This window comes from Mus caroli, unplaced genomic scaffold (genome assembly GCF_978045245.1).
Source record: "Mus caroli unplaced genomic scaffold, Mus_caroli_1 scaffold_12, whole genome shotgun sequence".
In the NCBI taxonomy this organism is placed as follows: Eukaryota; Metazoa; Chordata; class Mammalia; order Rodentia; family Muridae; genus Mus; species Mus caroli.
In genome coordinates, this window is record NW_028227267.1 from 72,505,426 (window position 1) to 72,522,842 (window position 17,417).

The window sequence follows — 17,417 nt, forward strand, 5'->3', positions numbered from 1 at the left end:
GTCTTCTCGTCCCTTTTCCTTCTCATTCTGATGCCTGACCACAGGCACTAGAGCCTGTATGTGCACAACACCCTGGGGGCTCTTAACTTTACACGGACTTCCTCTGAAACCTTTTCCTGAGTTATCTTGAGCTAAGCTGATATTCCTAAGCATCCAGAGGGGAAAAGAGCAAAAGCATCAGCTCTCCTGGCTATCCCAGGACACTGGCATCCTGTCTCAGCGTGGCAGAACAATGGGCTGTATTGATCCTTCCCCCCCCCCCCCAGGTAATCAGAATCCAAACTTCAAAGTCCATCTTTTCGATGTCAGTACTGTGTGATGATGGGAAATGTTCTGAACACCTGCAAGGCTCAGTTTCTCTACCTGAATAGTGGGAGGATGATAAGACGGCAGGGTTATGGTGACACAGCTGAGAAGAAAAGCTTCTCATTGTCTCTGTCTCTGTCTCTGTCTCTGTCCGTAGGGAGGAGAGCACTGGATTCAACTGACCATGGGCAGATCCAGGAAAGGTGAGGCTTACAAGTGTGCATGGGGGCCTTTGGATGAAATGGCTCCCCCACAGAGCTAAGGAAAAGGGGTTGCAACTCCACAGGGGAAGAGGGGGTGGGAGAAAGGGATTCTACAGAAGGAAAATGGAAAGCCAGGAGGTGTGGATAGCTTAAACGATTATTCATTGCTGTGGTCGTGGTTCAGCCCCGTTACGAAGTAAAGCTCCCGTAAAGAGGTTTACGACAGCTATAATTTTTGGAGGGTGCAGCTTTAAATCAGTAAGAGGAGTTTAAATAAAGTATTTTAAGCTGTTTATTCTTTGGAATTTTTAGTTTACATTTTTTTATTGGACTGCTAAGATGTACTTACTTTTAATCTCAGGATACAGCACGCAGTGCTACCTAGAGGCTGCTGTGTAACTGGCTTTTGCCTCACTCTTGTCATAGGCTAGGTAAATCTTTTATAGATTTAGAGGTATGACCTGTGCTGGCTAGGTTTGTATCAGCCTGACACAAGCTGTTAAGGAACCTCCATTGAGAAAATACCCTCCATAAGACGTAAGGCGTTTTCTTAACTATCGATTAATGAAGTTCCCAGCCCACTCTGGGTGGTGCCATCCCTGGGCTAGTGTACTGGGTTCCATAAGAAAGCCATAGGAGCAAGCCAGTAAGCAGCAGCCCTCTGTAGCCTCTGCCCCAGCTCCTGCCTCCAGATTCCTGCCTTGAGTCCTTTCTATGATGAACAGTGCTGTGGAAGTGTAAGCCAAATAAACCTGCTTTTTGGTCCTAGTGTTTCATTGCAGCAATAGAAACCCTGACCAAGACATTACCACATAGTGGCACCACTGTCCCTAGGGACAACAGCTCCATTGCAGGCACTGACTGCCATGGAAATGACAGCAGCGAGGGTAGCCATGAGGGGAAGCACTATGCCATTTAAAGATATATTTCCAGTCTCCACTCTTTTGGCTGGGGAGACGGCTTGGTTGGTTAAGTGCCTGCCTGTGCATGAGGACCTGCATGAGTTCCACCTTCCGCACCCATACAAAAAGCCAGGAGCTTGTAGACCCAGTGCTAGGAAGGCCGACAAGAGGATCTCAGGGTTAGTGGAAGCATGGATTCTGGAGCAGAACTTACAACTACCACTTCATTAAGCCAAGATGACCCCTAAGTACAGTCTACGTATTTTCCTCATGACTGCAGGTCGCTATTGCCCCCAACCCTCATCAAGGAAGATCCCCTTTACAACAGATGGCCACCATTACATAAAAACCACAACCAATCAAAATGCAGTTGTGAATCCCAGTCCCATTTACGTATCTACAAAACACCCCTGAACCTAAAGCTTGGGGGACACTGTGGAAGAAGGGGTGGAAAGTCTGTAAGATCCAGAGCATCAGGGAGTTTGCTGTGAGAGTGTAGGAATGTCAGTCAGAAGCTACACCCATAGTCTCACCAACATGACTGCTGAAACATGAGCTGAACAAGGAACTCAGTAACAGACATGTTAATGTGGACAGGAGAAAGCCCAAATGGCCTCAGCCCTGCACAAAGAACTACAGACGTACTGGCTAGTTTTATGTCAACTGGACACTAGCTAGAGTCATCTGAGAGGAGGGAGCCTCCGTTGAGAAGTGTTTCCATATGCTCAGGCTGTAGAAGGCCTGTAGGAGCTATTCTTAATTAGTAACTGATGTGGGAGGGCTCATTGTGGGTGGGGCCATCCCTGGGCTGGTGGTCCCAGGTGCTATAAGAAAGCCGACTGAGCAACCAAGGGGCGCAACACAGTAAGCAGCACCCCTCCATGGCCTCTGCATCAGCTCCTGCCTCCAGGTTCCTGCCCAGTTTGTGTTCCTGACTTGACTTCTCTCAATGGACTGTGACTCTGGATATGTAAGCCGAATAAACCCTCTCCTCCCTACGTTGCTTTTTTTTTGGGGGGGGGGGTTGTTTTTTTTTTTTTTTTTTGAGACAGGGTTTCTTTGTGCAGCCCTGGCTGTCCTAGAACTTACTCTGTGGACCAGGCTGTCCTGGAACTCAGAAATCCACCTGCCTCTGCCTCCCAAGTTCTGGGATTAAAGACATGTGCCACCACTGCCTGGCCCTACATTGCTTTGGGGGACGATATTTCATCACAGCAATAATAACCCTAACTAAGACAACAGGTAACTAAGCAATGCTGAGAGGGGAGAAACAGCCTTCCCTGGGGAAGAGCAGACCAATTGCTTATCCAATATCAATAGTCATTGCCATTGAAAACATACATACAAGTAACAGTATACATACTAAGTAGATTGTATTTATATATTTAAGAATATATATATATATATATACACATATGCATATACATGTAACAAAAATTCATTTAAAAATGCCATGAATTTGAGGGGCATATGGGAGTGTTTGGAGGAAGGAAAAGGAAGAGGAAAATAATATAATTACATTATAATCTCAAAAAATGAAAATTTTATTTTAAAGAAGAAAAATAAATACATATATACAAAATACAAAATTGAGTAAAAATCACTTGATTGATGAAGGTTTCTGTCTACAGAGATGGGATGTGGCAGGAAGATTCTAGAGTTGAAGAAAGAACTACAATCACCCAGCCTAGGGATGGAGGCTCATCTCTAAAATCCGAGCACTTGGGAGGCTGAGGCAGGAGGATCATTGTGAGTTTGAGGCTTGCCTGGACTGCATGGTTAATTCAAGATTAATCTAGGATATGTTTAGAAACTCTGTCTTGAAAAGAAAGAAAGTCAGGATAGAAGAGAGGGAGAGAGGGAGGGAAAGCCACCGTCTAAGAAAGGTGCCCATGAACGCAAGGTGTACTTTATCTGCTTATTTTCCTGGGGGTTGACCCCAGAGCCTTGAAAATGTTAGGTAAAGTCTCTATTACTGTATATATTCTCAAAGTTTTGCCTATTTAAAAAATCTCGAGACAGCAAGAGACTCAAATGGATAGCTCTATATAGCAGTGTTATCTGGTTTAAAGGTATTTTAAATGTAGTAGAAAAAAAATCTTTAAGACATAAATCTCTATTTTGCTCATTATAGAAAAAACTGACAGAACAAATGCTCCATACTTTATAGCTTTTCCTGCTTTAATTCTATTTGCCAGGAAATCACATTTCCCCATTCTATTTATGGTACAGCACGTAGCTGGGGGTGAGGGCACATTAGAAAAAAAAATTGTAATATGTAATTACATCTAGTAAAGTTGTTATACCAAAATAGACTGACTTTCAAATAAGAAATCTGATTTAATTTTGCTATTTATAATCTTGTTAAGGACGTATTAATTGCAAGCAGTGAAAAAGGCATTGATCCAGACCTATTGTTTCATAATCATGTAAACAAATAATCTTTAAAAATGAGCATGCCTGATCCATACTTTATTATTGCCATTGTTATTATTATAATGCTGAGGACTGTTAGGCTGGTCCTCCACCACTAATCTATATCCCAGGCATTATTAACATTTTTGTAATAATTTAGCTACTTATTCAAATATAATCAGTCAATCCAGTTGCAGAATTGTATCTGAGGAGTTAACAACTATTAAGGAGTGGTGATGGTTTTCTTATTTCAACAAGCTACCCGAGGTTTACCCACTTCTTCTCCTCCAACAGATGCGTATGACAAGTAAGGAATGAAAAATGCTACGCTGGTCTATTTACTTTTATAAAAAAAAAAAAAAACCCTTTGCATGTTGTCAGCATTTTCTCTATGTAGTTAATTAATTTGGAATGTAAGTTCTTAAAGCGGTAGCTTGTAGCTCTGATGTCACTAGCCATGGGTGTGCTGTTCTTTGTGTAAGAGGGGACAGAGTCAACATTTGTGATGAGTTAAGGTCATGTCACTCTGAATGATTCCGTCATCATGGAACAGTGTGAGCATCTCATAAATGTGCCTGAAGCAACAATGATGGTGACCAGCACCACGGTGATGATGAGGCTGATGGGAACACGCCTCTGCTCCCCAGCAGGCCCTAATTTTCTGTTTTGCCTCTTATTGCAGCTGGGGTAGGTACAGAACGCTCCCCAATAGTTCTTGTGCTGAAAGGTGATCCCCCATGCCTTATCAAATAAGTTTCTTTCTGTAGCAGAAGAACATTACAGAGAGCTTCAAGTAGGCAAAGAATATTCTCATGGAGACCCCTTTGTAAGATTTCCCCAAGTTAGGACTCTTGAATCAAGGATTAGACCCCGACATTGGAAAAGGGCCAGGCACACCAACTGTCTGAGATTGGTTCAGTTGCTGGCTAGAAACAAAATTATTAGGCAAGGGTGTGGAGATGTATGCCTGGAATCACAGCACTTGGGATCATGAGTGTGAACACAGACTAGACAGTACGAGCTTGTCTCAAAAACAACAAAGACAAGGGGGGAAAGCCAATGAGAGTCTGGAGATGTGGACCCATCAGAGCACTTGTCTCGTACGCAAAATCTCCTGGGATCAAAATAAAACAAAATAATTTAAGACTATAAAGATGTTCCTTGACTTATGATGTGGTCATAATGTAACAGACGTGTACGTTCAGATTGTGAAATGGATGTAGTATAGGACACCTACTGAACAGTAGAGTTGAGTACGGTATACTGCAGAGCATCAGTTATTTTCCCTTGTGAGCACACAACTCTGAGACCTGTGCCTTTCTGTCACTGCTCAGCAGCTTGAGAAACTAGTCCATTTCATACCACTATCAGTCTATCTCTACCGATATTCTGGAAAAAGCAACAAGGACTTACAGTCCAAAGTATGACTTCTAGTGAATGTAAATATTGAAAAATAAGAAAAATAAGGTCCCAGGTTGAACCATCATAAATTGGAAGTCATCTGGGAAAGATCAATTTTTAAAAGATAATTGTAGTAAAAACCAGATTAAAACATAGGCAACATCAAGAAGGAAAACCACACACCAACTTCCCCGATGCACATAGGCACAAAAATATTCAACCAAATACTTGCAAGACACAATTTAGAAGGTCATACCTGATGACCAAGATAGTCTTGTCAAACAACACAAGGCTGGTTCAACATACATAAATCAACTATCCTACAACGGTAAGACAAGTACATAGATTTTAGGACAGAAATCACATGATCATTTTTGATAGATGGAAAAGTTACTTGACAAAGTTAAACATCATTTCACAATAAAAAGGAAGGAACTAGGGTCACAATAAGGCTATGTTTGACAGATTTAGAGCCAGCCTTATACTAATTGGGGAAACTGGCAGTGCTCCTCTGGTATCTGAGATAAGGGCTCTCAGTCTCCACTCAGTATAGCACTCAGATCTTAGCTAGAGCAATAAGACAAGAGAAAGAAATAGAGATCCGATTAGGAAAGGATGGGGTCAGAGTACCTTCGTTTGCAAATGACATGATTCTGTACTTAAAAGATGTCAAAAACGCCACAAGAAAACTCTGACTCCCGATAAATACTTTCAGCAAAGTATCAGAATACAAAACCAACATAGCGAAATTGGTTGCCAGGGAAACTAGCTATTCACACACATGGGAATGAAATTAGAACCACATCTCTCACCCTGCACAAAAATCAATTTACAATGCTTCAAAGACCTTAAGACAAGACCTTGAAACACCGAAGCCATAGGAGGAAAACACAGAGAAAGCACTTCAGGGTATGACCATAATTCCAGGCCAAAACTGAAGTTAAAAGGCTTTTGCCTTGGAAGGAAACAATCCCAAGAGTAAAGAGACGGCCTACATAATGAGGAAAATGATTCTAAAGTTATGCTTCAGACGAAGAGGTTAATATTCACAATACACAAAGAATTAACCCCCTCCGAGCCAAAACGTTCAAATCTGCTGCTAATCAATAAATGGGCTAATGGGTGGGATAGTTCTCAAAAGTAGAAATATAAATATATCAGGTGTAAGTGTTCAACATCTTTAGCCATCAGGGAAATGCAAATTGAAACTAATTTGGAATGTCATCTCATTCCAGTCAAAAGGACTAACTTCAAGAACACAAGTGACAACAAATGCTGCAACAGATGAGGAGAAAGATGAGCTCTTATCTACTACTGGTGGATGTAACCTTACGTAGCTGGTATGGAAATCAACGTGGAGGTTATTCAAATAGCTAAAAATAGGACTGCCATCCGACCAGGTGATAGTACACTGGGGCAGAGACTCAAAGGACTTTAAGTCCTAGCATAGAGATGCCTGCATATCCATGTGTGTTATTGCACTATTCACAACTATTCACAATAGGTCAGAAATGGAGCCAGCCTCGATATTCTCCCAACTGATGAATAGATAAAGAAACTGTGGTCCAAGTGCACAGTATAATTTTATTTATCTATAAAGGAAACTGAAATTATGACATTTGCAGGAAAATGGATAGAACTGGAGAATCACTATGTTAAGTAAAATGACTCAGACTCAGAAAGGCAAATGTCACATACTATCTCATACGCAGATCCTACATTTTAAATTACACACACACACAGAGACACACACATACACACATACTCATGCATGCATGCACACTCTCTGAATGTAATGAGACTAGAAAGGGCAGCATGAGAGGGGAGGCAGAGATCTTATGGTGGAGAACAAAACAGACAGTGGGGAATACATGAAAGCAGAAGGGGGCATCCAATCACGGACACAAAGAATGGGAGAGGAGTATGGGGAGGAGGACTGAAAAGAACAAAGTATGTATGAAATGCCATAACCAAGCACATTGCTTTGTGTGACAACTTAAAAATTGCTAAAAACAAAAACAAAAACAAACAAACAAAAAACTTAAAATATATATCCAAGAAGTTTTACATGTCATGTTAGAAGCCAATGACCTGAAATTCAGGGACTGATTTACTTTCTTTTTCAGGATCATGCTTTCTTATTATCTTCCCAGCGTGATGCAGAAGGTACCTCAATGAAATCAGGAGCCTGGGAAGACTCTTGCAGTGCATTCAGTGAGGAGACCAAGAGAATCTTTGTAGAGAAATCTGTCTAGCAGAAGAGGCAAAGCCTAAATACAGAGGAAACAGAGGCTCCCTGTGTCTGACAGGGCTCCCCATATGTGTGTGTGTGTGTATGTATATGTGTATATATGCCTCTCCATATATATATATATATATACACACACACACACACAGATACACAAGCACACAGAGAGACAGAGAGAGACAGAGAGACAGACACAAGAGTGCATGAGTTAGTTATTCATTTGTATAATTGTGACACCTAGAGAATCTTAGCCCTATATAGTCGATGAGGAAGCTAGAGATGGGGGTGGGGCAAGAGAGAATGTCTGAAATTTGTAGGGCAAGCCAGCAGGCTGGAAACTGAGGCAGTGCTTCCTTGTTATACAGAGGCAGAATTCCTTTTCTCTGGGAAGCCTACTTGCTTGCTGGTGGATATGTGTGTGCATGTATTTTGCTTTTCTATACTGTACATGACAATTGCATGTGTAAAATACATTCACCGCAATGCCTGGTCTGGTGTAAAAGCGAACAAATGAACTCTACAGCACAGGAAATTAGGTTTCACACTCCTCTATGAAAATGGGCAGCAAAGTCCTCCCAACATCAAAGCTGGCATCAATAAGCAAAGGTCCAGCTGATACCCTGACCTCCTGGCCAGCCTTTCAAATATCCCATACCAAAGCACAAAGGCTTTTGAGGAAAGATACGGGGATGAATAAAGACCAATTCAGGCAGCAGCAAATGGCTAATAAAGTAAGTGAATGTCCTCATGGAGACCAGAGGAGATGCATCCTTCAGTCAGGAAACTAGAAGGCAAAATGGCCCCAGGCAGAGAAGGAGCTCTTGGCAACTACACATTGGGCATTACACATATGAAACCATGAATGGCACCCCAATTAAACAAAGAGGGGAAGACTCCCAAGAAAAGCCAAGAGCTACAGATGGAAAACAGATCCACCAGCCTAAGAGCTGGTTTGGGAAGGAAGGGCACTATCTGAATAAGATCCCCTCAGACGTGGTACAGAGGAGCACACTGGAATCCGGCACCCTGCCTAGCTCAGGTGAGTTTAAGGCCAGCCTAGGTTACAAAGCAAGAGCCTGAGGGGAGGGAGGGAGAGAAAGAATGGGGAGGGAAGAGAGGAAGGGAGATAAGGGGAGGTGGGGTGGTGGTGTGGAGTAGGGGGGAAGGAGAGAGAGTGATTTCTAGAAAGAGAACAGAAAAAAATGGTGGACATGGAGGAGAGGAAATTATCAAAAGTAATAAAGGCTTTAAACATCATGAATTTCTCAATTCAAAAGATTTATAAAGTTCCAAGCCCAGAAGATATGTATCAGAACCTTGCCATTTCATCATTTAAGAAACTGAAGATAACAGGGCCAAGGGGTGGGGGTGGGTGGGTGGGGGACTGGGGGGGGGGAGTGTATTGGGGACTTTTTGGACAGCATTGGAAATGTAATTGAGGAAATTACCTAATAAAAAAAAAAAAAAAGAAACTGAAGATAAAATGTAAAAGTTTTGAGTGAGCAGGGAGGGTAGATTTTACCTGTCTCCCAGGGCCTGCAAGGACGCCGAAATTCCTTACAGAAAAGACAGTGCTTGCATGTCACATATTCATCCTCTCTCACATACTTTAACTCATTTCTAAATGCACAAACTACCCAATACAGTGTGATATAAACAGGTTTGCACTGTATTATTGGAGGAATAAAGACACAGATAATTTTCTCCATGTTTCCTTTTTCTTTTTGGGTAGTAGTGAGTGGAATGAGACAAAGTCCCTTCACATAGCCCTCATTGTCCCAGAACTCACTGTATAGACCAGGATGGTCTCAAAATCACAGAGATCCACCTGCCTCTGCCTCCCCAGGGCTGGGATTAAAGCCCTGTGCCACCACAAACAGCTTTTGTGAATATTTTCGATCTAAGGATGATTGACTTCACAGACGTGAAACCTTGGATGTGGAGGACTGACCGTGTCTGGAAGTCTAGAATTGATTGACTTTCTCATTAGTAGGATACAACAATGTCTTCTGAGAAAAATATTTTCATCTGGAATTCAATTCTCAATCAAACCTAACTAAATTTAAGGGTAGAAGATGGACTTTTTATAAATGATGTTCACCCCAAACCTTTCCCATGCCTCTTTCCTCAGTAAATAATGGAAACAGTAAGGTTCCTCCAAAAGGAGTAATGAAAAAAGAGGAGGGCGGGACACTTTAGTGATTGACAGATGCAGGGAACAAAAGGCCCGGAATACTAAGCAGGATGCTATAGGGGATTCCAGACTATACCTGCATTAGATAGAAATTGTTGGTCCAAACTGCATGACCTTGGAGATTCTAGAGAAGAGGCCTCAAGGGATAGGAATCTCTTAAGTGTAAACATAGTGTGGTTTGAATAAGAATGGCCCCTGTGTGCCATTTGAATGCTTAGTCATTAGGGAGTGGCACTATCTGAAAGGATTAGGAGGCGTGGCCTTGCTTGGAGGAGGTGAGTCAAGGGGGTAAGCTTTGAGTTTTCAAAAGTCCAAATCCAAGCCAAATCTAATCTCTCTCCCACTCTCCCTCCCTTTGCCCTCCCCTTCCCCCCTCCCCTCCCTCCCTCTCTCGGTGCCCGCAAATCAGGAAGTAACTCTCACCGACTGTTTCAGCGCTTGCTTGCCATGCCTTTTGCTTTGCCCCTCCCCGCCCCCCCCCCCCCCATGATGATACTGGACCAAGTTCCTGAAATTGTAAGCAAGCTCCCAGTTAAGTGGGGTTTTTTTGTTGTTGTTGTTGTTTTGTTATAAGAGTTACTGTAGCCCTGGTGTCTCTTCATAAGTAATAGAACACTGACAAAAATACATAGTAAGAGATGTGTTATCTCTTGGGCATGGTTTGGGGATAGAAAACTGACGACAATGTTTTAAAAAGCAAGTAAATAATTAAATCCAAGAAAAGTAAAAGGGAAAAGTAATAGCGTTGATCCGAATGCCTGGCTAAGCAATGGATATTTACTGCCAAGATAATAGCAATATTATTTAACAGGATTAATATTCATGTGAAAGCTGCTGCTTGTGGTGAGAATAGGAGTGAAACCTGGATCATTATCATGGGTTATGGAAATTGATAATGTTCTGGTCTGTTTTCTGTTGTTACAATAGGATGGTGGTTGAAAGGAGCTTGGAGAGGAAGGGGTTTACTTCAGCTTACAAGTTATAGTTCATTGTCAGGGAAGCCAAGGCAGGACACCAAGGCAGGAACTAAAGCAGAGACCACGGAGGAATGGTCTGCTCTTTATGGCTTGCTCGCTGGCTTTCTTGTGCAACCCGGGACCACATGTCCAAGAGGGTAGCATCAGTCATGAGTCAAGCAAACACCCTATACATTTGCTACAGGCAAATCTGATGGATGCATTTTCTCAGCTGATGTTCCCTCTTCCCAGATGACCTGAACTCCTGTCAAGTTGACAAAAGCAAAACAAAACAAAACAACAAACAACAAACAACAAAAAACAGAAGCAGCACAGATCATATACACTATTGTAAAATCAGGAAATGGTGATCAAGAAACCAAGACTTGGAGATGGTTAATAATGATAATTTAAAAGGTAAGAATGTTTGCCTTTGGGCTAAAAAAAATAGAGATAGGGTGAGGACTATGATTTTACATAGTCATTTATCCTTTTTCCCATATTCAATTTTGACAAAACAAAAACAAGAAAAAACAAAAATAATTTCCCCAAACTAGTAGGATAAAACCCAGACTCCTAACTGAGGAGGAACTCAGTTCATCGAGTCATACTGACTTTATTCTACTACGAGCTTTACAACTTATAAGCTTTAACATTGGACAGATTGCTCTAGCTCTCCAAACTCTGAATAAGGGACTGTGGTGGTTTGAATATAATTGGCCCATGGGAAATGGCACGATTAGGAGTTATGGCCTTGTTGGAGAAAGTGTGTAACTCTGTACGTGGGCTTTGAGGTCTACTAGTGCTCACTCCACCCAGTGTGGAAAAGACCCTCTTCCAGGCTGTCTTCTGATCAAGATGTGGAACTCTCAGCTCTTCCAGCACCATGCCTGCCTGGACACTGCCATGCTTCCCACCATGATGATAATGGACTGAAACTGTAAGCCAGCCCAAATGAAATGTTTTCTTTATAAGAGTTACCTTGGGGCTGGTGAGATGGCTCAGCTGGTGAGAGCACTGACTGCTCATCCGAAGGTCTTGAGTTCAAATCCCAGCAACCACATGGTGGCTCACAACCATCTATACAGATACAGTGTACTCATATACATAAAATAAATAAATAAATAAATCTTAAAAAAAAGAAATTAGTTAAAAAAAAGTTACCCTGGTTGTGGGGTCCCTTCACAGCAATGAAACCCTGACTATGACGGAAGTGACAATGGTTTCCATGGTTACTGTGCAGCAGGCCTGCTTATGAAGGATAATGAAAGAACACAAGGGGAGACTAAGCAGTGCCTAACACACAGTGTAGCTTGCAGCTTCACCCAGAGCTCCTTTTGTTATCAGCCTGATAAGGCTCTTGGTAATCTCTTTCCAACCCATTCTGACCTCATGTCTTATAATTTTTCCAGACCAACTCCATGCTTGGTGCAGGCAAAGCCTGGAACTTTCTGAAATGTAACTGTGTCTCTAGGATTGCTTGCTCAATTGTTGGCTTTCTCACTGACAAAACTATTTTGGTTGAAACAGCAATGAAAGTGAAACAGGTTGTATTAAAATGACTGATACTTGTAATTACAAGGTTGGAGCTCAAGATGTATTTCTTCTACAGGTTAAAAGTTGATAAGAGTCCTATTTTTATTCAAGACATGTCCGTCTTACCATTGCCTGAATTTTCTCTGTGTGTGTGGTTTGAATGAGAGTGGCTCCCATAGGCTCATAGATTTGAATACTTGGTCCCTACTTGCTGGAACTGTTTGGGAAGGACTAGAGGGTGTGGCCTTGTTGGAGGAAGTGTGTCACAGAGGTTAGGCTTTGAAGTTTCAAAAGATGTGGGTCGTGCCCAACCTCTCTCCTCTCTCTCTGTCTCTCTGCCCACCCCTGTCCATTCATCCCTCCTTCCCTGCCCCCCCCCTGTTTCCCACCCTCCCTCATGGCTGTCTCAAGATGTGAGCTCTCAGCTACTGCTCAGGCATCTTGCCTACCTGTCTGCTGCCATTTTTCCTTCCATGATGGTCATGGACTCTAACCGTCTAACACTGTAAGCCCTAATGAGCACTTTCTTCTACGTTGTCCTAGCCATGGCGTTTGTCACAGGGATAGAGAAGTAGTTAAGACAGTTTGATTCTGGTTTGAAATGTTTGTTGTTGTGTCTGGGACTTGAGGTTGACACCTTCACATCTGAGGAAATGTCAGGGAAGCAGGAAGGGTCGGATTTTTTAAAGGTAGACAGTGCTGGAACGATTTTGCCATGTAAGCACAAACCACTCCTTGCCACCTTACCATAGTCCCGTCTCATTCCCACCGCCACTCTTGGTTGGGAACAATTTGTTTTATTAAACCAGAGGAATGGTAGGTCAGCCATACTCCCGAGAGTAGTTAGGTAACACCCACTGGACTGGACAGGAAGGGAAGGAGGAGTAAGACTCAAAGAGCGGTGAGTGAGGAGTGGATGGTGCTGGGAGGGGTTGTATGCGCACATGTATGTGAATATAATCAAAATATAATCTATGAAATTCTCCAAGATAAAATGATTTTTAAATAAAATAAGATTAAAGCTTACACTAATAAAATGATACTAATTTTCCCAATTTATTATTGTCAGTTTCATAATCACTTTAACTTCATAGCCTTTGATAGATGTAGTCTTAGGAGATATATTCACTTGTCTGTTTTTTGTCCCACTCTTTAAAATGTTTGGTTTCAGCCAGGCAGTGGTGGCATAAGCATTTGGGAGGTAGAAGTTGGTAGATCTCTGAGTTCAAGGCCTGCATGATCTACAGACATAGTTCCAGGGCAGCCAGGGTTACACACAGAGTAACCCTGCCTTAAGAGGCAAAAAAAAAAAAAAAAAAAAAAAATCTCTTTTGTGTAATAGAGCAAGGACAAAGTAATATAGGAATAGTGTTATCCATTATTGCTTTAAATAATCATAAGATTCCATAATTTTATGAATTTAATAGTTTGATTTTTTAAAAAAGATTTAAAGAAGATCCCACTTTTTTTTCTCCTGGCACCTGTACCTGAATTCAGATACTCTCCAGGGTCTGCGCAGATGAACTAGCGTGGTCTCATCCATTATCGTGGCCAGCAGTATCTGACTGGTTTCTGTTGATACTTTGCACATTCTTAAGTCACTGTTATAAGTTGTACATTTATAAGTGTAAAAACTTTCCCCATAAGGGTGAATAATTGATGAAGAGTTGTACCATTTGAGCTGAACTGATTTATTTTTAGATAACAATAAAATGAGAGATGAGAACATTTTAATTCAAAATAGAAAAATTGGCGCCCTTCCAATGACAGGAAATTCACTTGACCCCTGCTAGGCCTGAGTAAAGGAGACATAAACCTCTTAGGCATACTCTGGGCTTGCCCACTTTCCCTTGGCTTTAAAGATTGTTAAAGGAAAAGATATTGAAGTGGCTAAACAGCCTCTAATACTAATGCTTTGGTTTCAATTGCTAGGTCTTGCTCCTGTGTTCTGACCAAATCAAATACTATTGCTTTGGATACACCCACCTTCAGTAAAGCCAAGAGCACAGCTCATTCTCTATTTTACATAATTTCTCATAAACTGTATTAACTCATGACAGCCCTTTATTTTTAGCTACTTTCTTGTTTATCATTCTCTTTGTTAATTTAAACCAATTTGACTTCTCAAATCTCACGGTAAAGAAGTCTTGGATAGTAGACAAGGACATGTTGCTAATGAAATGTTGCCAACTACAGGTTGGGACTGTTCTTAAAATAAGAAGGGTCAAATCCTAACACAACCAATAGACCAAGTTCCCAGGCACCCCACCCCCACCCCACCCCCGGTACTCATTGGATAGTAGTGATTAAAAATAAAAGTATGTTTGGACTTCTCTCTGCGGCATAGTGTTTGTGCTCGCCTCCTCTTCTTGCTCTGACAGGACCAAGAACCTTTGGGCAAACAAACAAAAGCAAAACCATCCCAATTTTCAATGAAAACAGATGATAAACACAAGGTCTAGCAGGCCATGGTGGTATACACCAGTATCCTGAGACTGAGATAGAATCTGGAGTTTAAGGTGAGCCTATTAAAAAACATGTGTCTCTATTAAAAACAAACAAACAAGGGTCAGAATTCCAATAAGTGGATGAGAGCAAAATTGGCTCTAACAGGGATTACATAAAAGGCACCCATATTTATATCACATTGAGGTCATTATCACCTTACCATATAAAGCTGAAAACACCTCCTCTAGACTGTTGGATGTGTTGAATTGGGAATCTGATTTTTCTTATCTATGATCTGTAATCCTCGGTTGGTTAAATAATAAATATATGAACATCTTAGAGGGAACAAAAATAATACTGGTTATGAATTTTTAGAGTTCAAAATCTCTGCCTGATGGTAGCACTTTCTGTGGGTTCAATACCCAGGGACTTCAAGCATGGCGGCCACTAACCCTTCAGTTAATGGTGTTTGATGACATATTGAAAAGCTATACAGCTCTCAAATGGCAATCTCTGCAGCGAAAATTATGTTTGCTATATTAATACTAGGATCCTAAGTTCTATGCAGTGTGAGAAACAACTAGAAAAATTATAAAAGTGGATGAATAAAAATCAAAAGACATCAGAACAAGATGTCTGCCATAAATAGCCTGTGGCCTTCTACACAGGGGAAGATAAACAAACATGGGTGGGGACAGACAACCACCTTGTCAGTTCACCTCCAGTGTCTGGGTGGTACAGAGCTGTCTTGGACTGGACCGTGCACATAGAATCAGTGACAAGCCTTGTTCATAATGGCCTCACAGCTTTCAACGCAAAATGTGATGAGATGATGTACTCTCCTCCACCCTCTATCAAGGCAGAGCCTACAGGGCCCTTTCATTTGGATGTCCCAGGACAACAGTGGAAGGATCATCAGGGACATAAACTCTTTCCTTTTAAGAGGAACCCAGGGAACCCCATTCTTGATGAAGCCCATAGCAGACCACTAGGTTTAGTATTTCCCTACTTTATTTTCCTTTTTCTGTTTTTTCTCCTCCCACTACCTCTTTTAATAGTTTAGTAAACTGTTTTTACCTGAACCTCGAAAAATGATTTCTGGTTATCATTCCTCATTTTCAATGTGCTTTCGGACTTCAAACCCAGCATCCCTGGAGGTTAACAGGGAAGATTGTTTCTCGGCTTTCAGGAAGGAAGAGATGAATGTGGAATAATGAATACAGACAGTAAAAGTGGAAGGGACAATAAAATGCTCACTCCATGACAAGCTCAATTTGGAAGGCTGTCTGCCCTTCCTTTGACCTGAACTCATGCCCTGAGCATTACAGGAAGGTCTGTTACCTTAAGGAGGTGAACGGAAATTGTATTCCATCTTAAAAAACACTAGAAAAGCAATGGATGGATTCCGTGTTGGTACAACATTATAGAGTAAAACACAAAATGGAAATGGTGTACTTTCAGTTGATCTTCTCAGATAAAAAAATATTTTTATTAATTTTTTTTCAAATTTTCAACAAAATTCACTCATAATAAAAGTAATAATAATCTGACTATTTGATTTTTCAAGTCACATCATATGACGATTAAAGGATGGTAATTTTGGGCAATATAAAACATGATTACTTTGGCATTAAGGCCCATGTGTGAGAGGACATGAATTAGATGATGAAACCGCTGTGATGCAGCCCCTGTGCCACTCCAGCTCATTAGTAGAGGGCAAAGAGCCCACTGACAGGCGGGATACAGAGTGTAAACATGCTTTCCAGTGAGCTAATAAAGTCGGGTCTTGAGGCAGCATTCATCTTTCCTTCCAAACTCACAACCAGGCAAAGAGAATCTTACTTTAATGCAGTTTCTGGGTTGCTATTTGTTTTTCGGAACAGGGTTTTGCTACGTAGACCAGGCTGTCCTTGAACTTGTGATCCCCAGGCTTTACTTCACTTTTGAGTACGTCCACTGGAAATCCTGTGTTTGTGTCCAGTTTGCCTTTGTTAGCCAGTTACAATTCATATCCTCAGAATAATTCCGTCACGGTTTGCATGATAATTGCTTTCTGTCCTGGTAGTCTTGACCTTTTTGCTATCTGCACACTTTGTTTATTGTAAGCACTATATAATTTGGTTTTATAACCATGCCACAATATTTCAGCAAAGACTGACTTTCTTTTATGCATATGAGTGTTCTGCCTGCAAGTATGTGTACTCACTATGTGCATGCCCAATGTCCTCTAAGCCCTCCTGAGCATCTCCCACTCTCTCTCAAATTTATCATCTTATTCTTTCATCATGTTGTTACACTCACACACACACACACACACACACACACACACACACACACAGAGGCAAACACACAGAAAAGAAGCGAAAGAGGGGGAGTGAGGAAGGGAGAAAGAACAAGAGGCACAAATATATAAATATAAGCTGTCAAGCCCACATTTGTGGTTTCTGTGTATATGATTTCAGGGTTGACCCATTTATATTGAATAACCAACTCGGGGCTCGTTCCTGGTACAGCTACTTCCCCATCACTCAGCAGTCACTAGCTGCTTGATGTAATTCTTTGTGTAGGGATGGGGCCTAGTGAGGTTTTCCCTCTCCTGTACCACCAAGTCTACCGATACTGTCGTTGTTCAGGTCTTGTTAAGTCTCACAGCTGACTTCCTAGTTCTCTGGCTCAGAACAATTTTCTCTCTCTTCTTCATGATGTTCCTGGAGCTTAACACACAGGGGTTGTGTTATAGGTGTATCCATTTGGGGCTATGCTCCCATGATCTGCTCATCTCTGCACTGTGTCCCATTATGGTTTTCT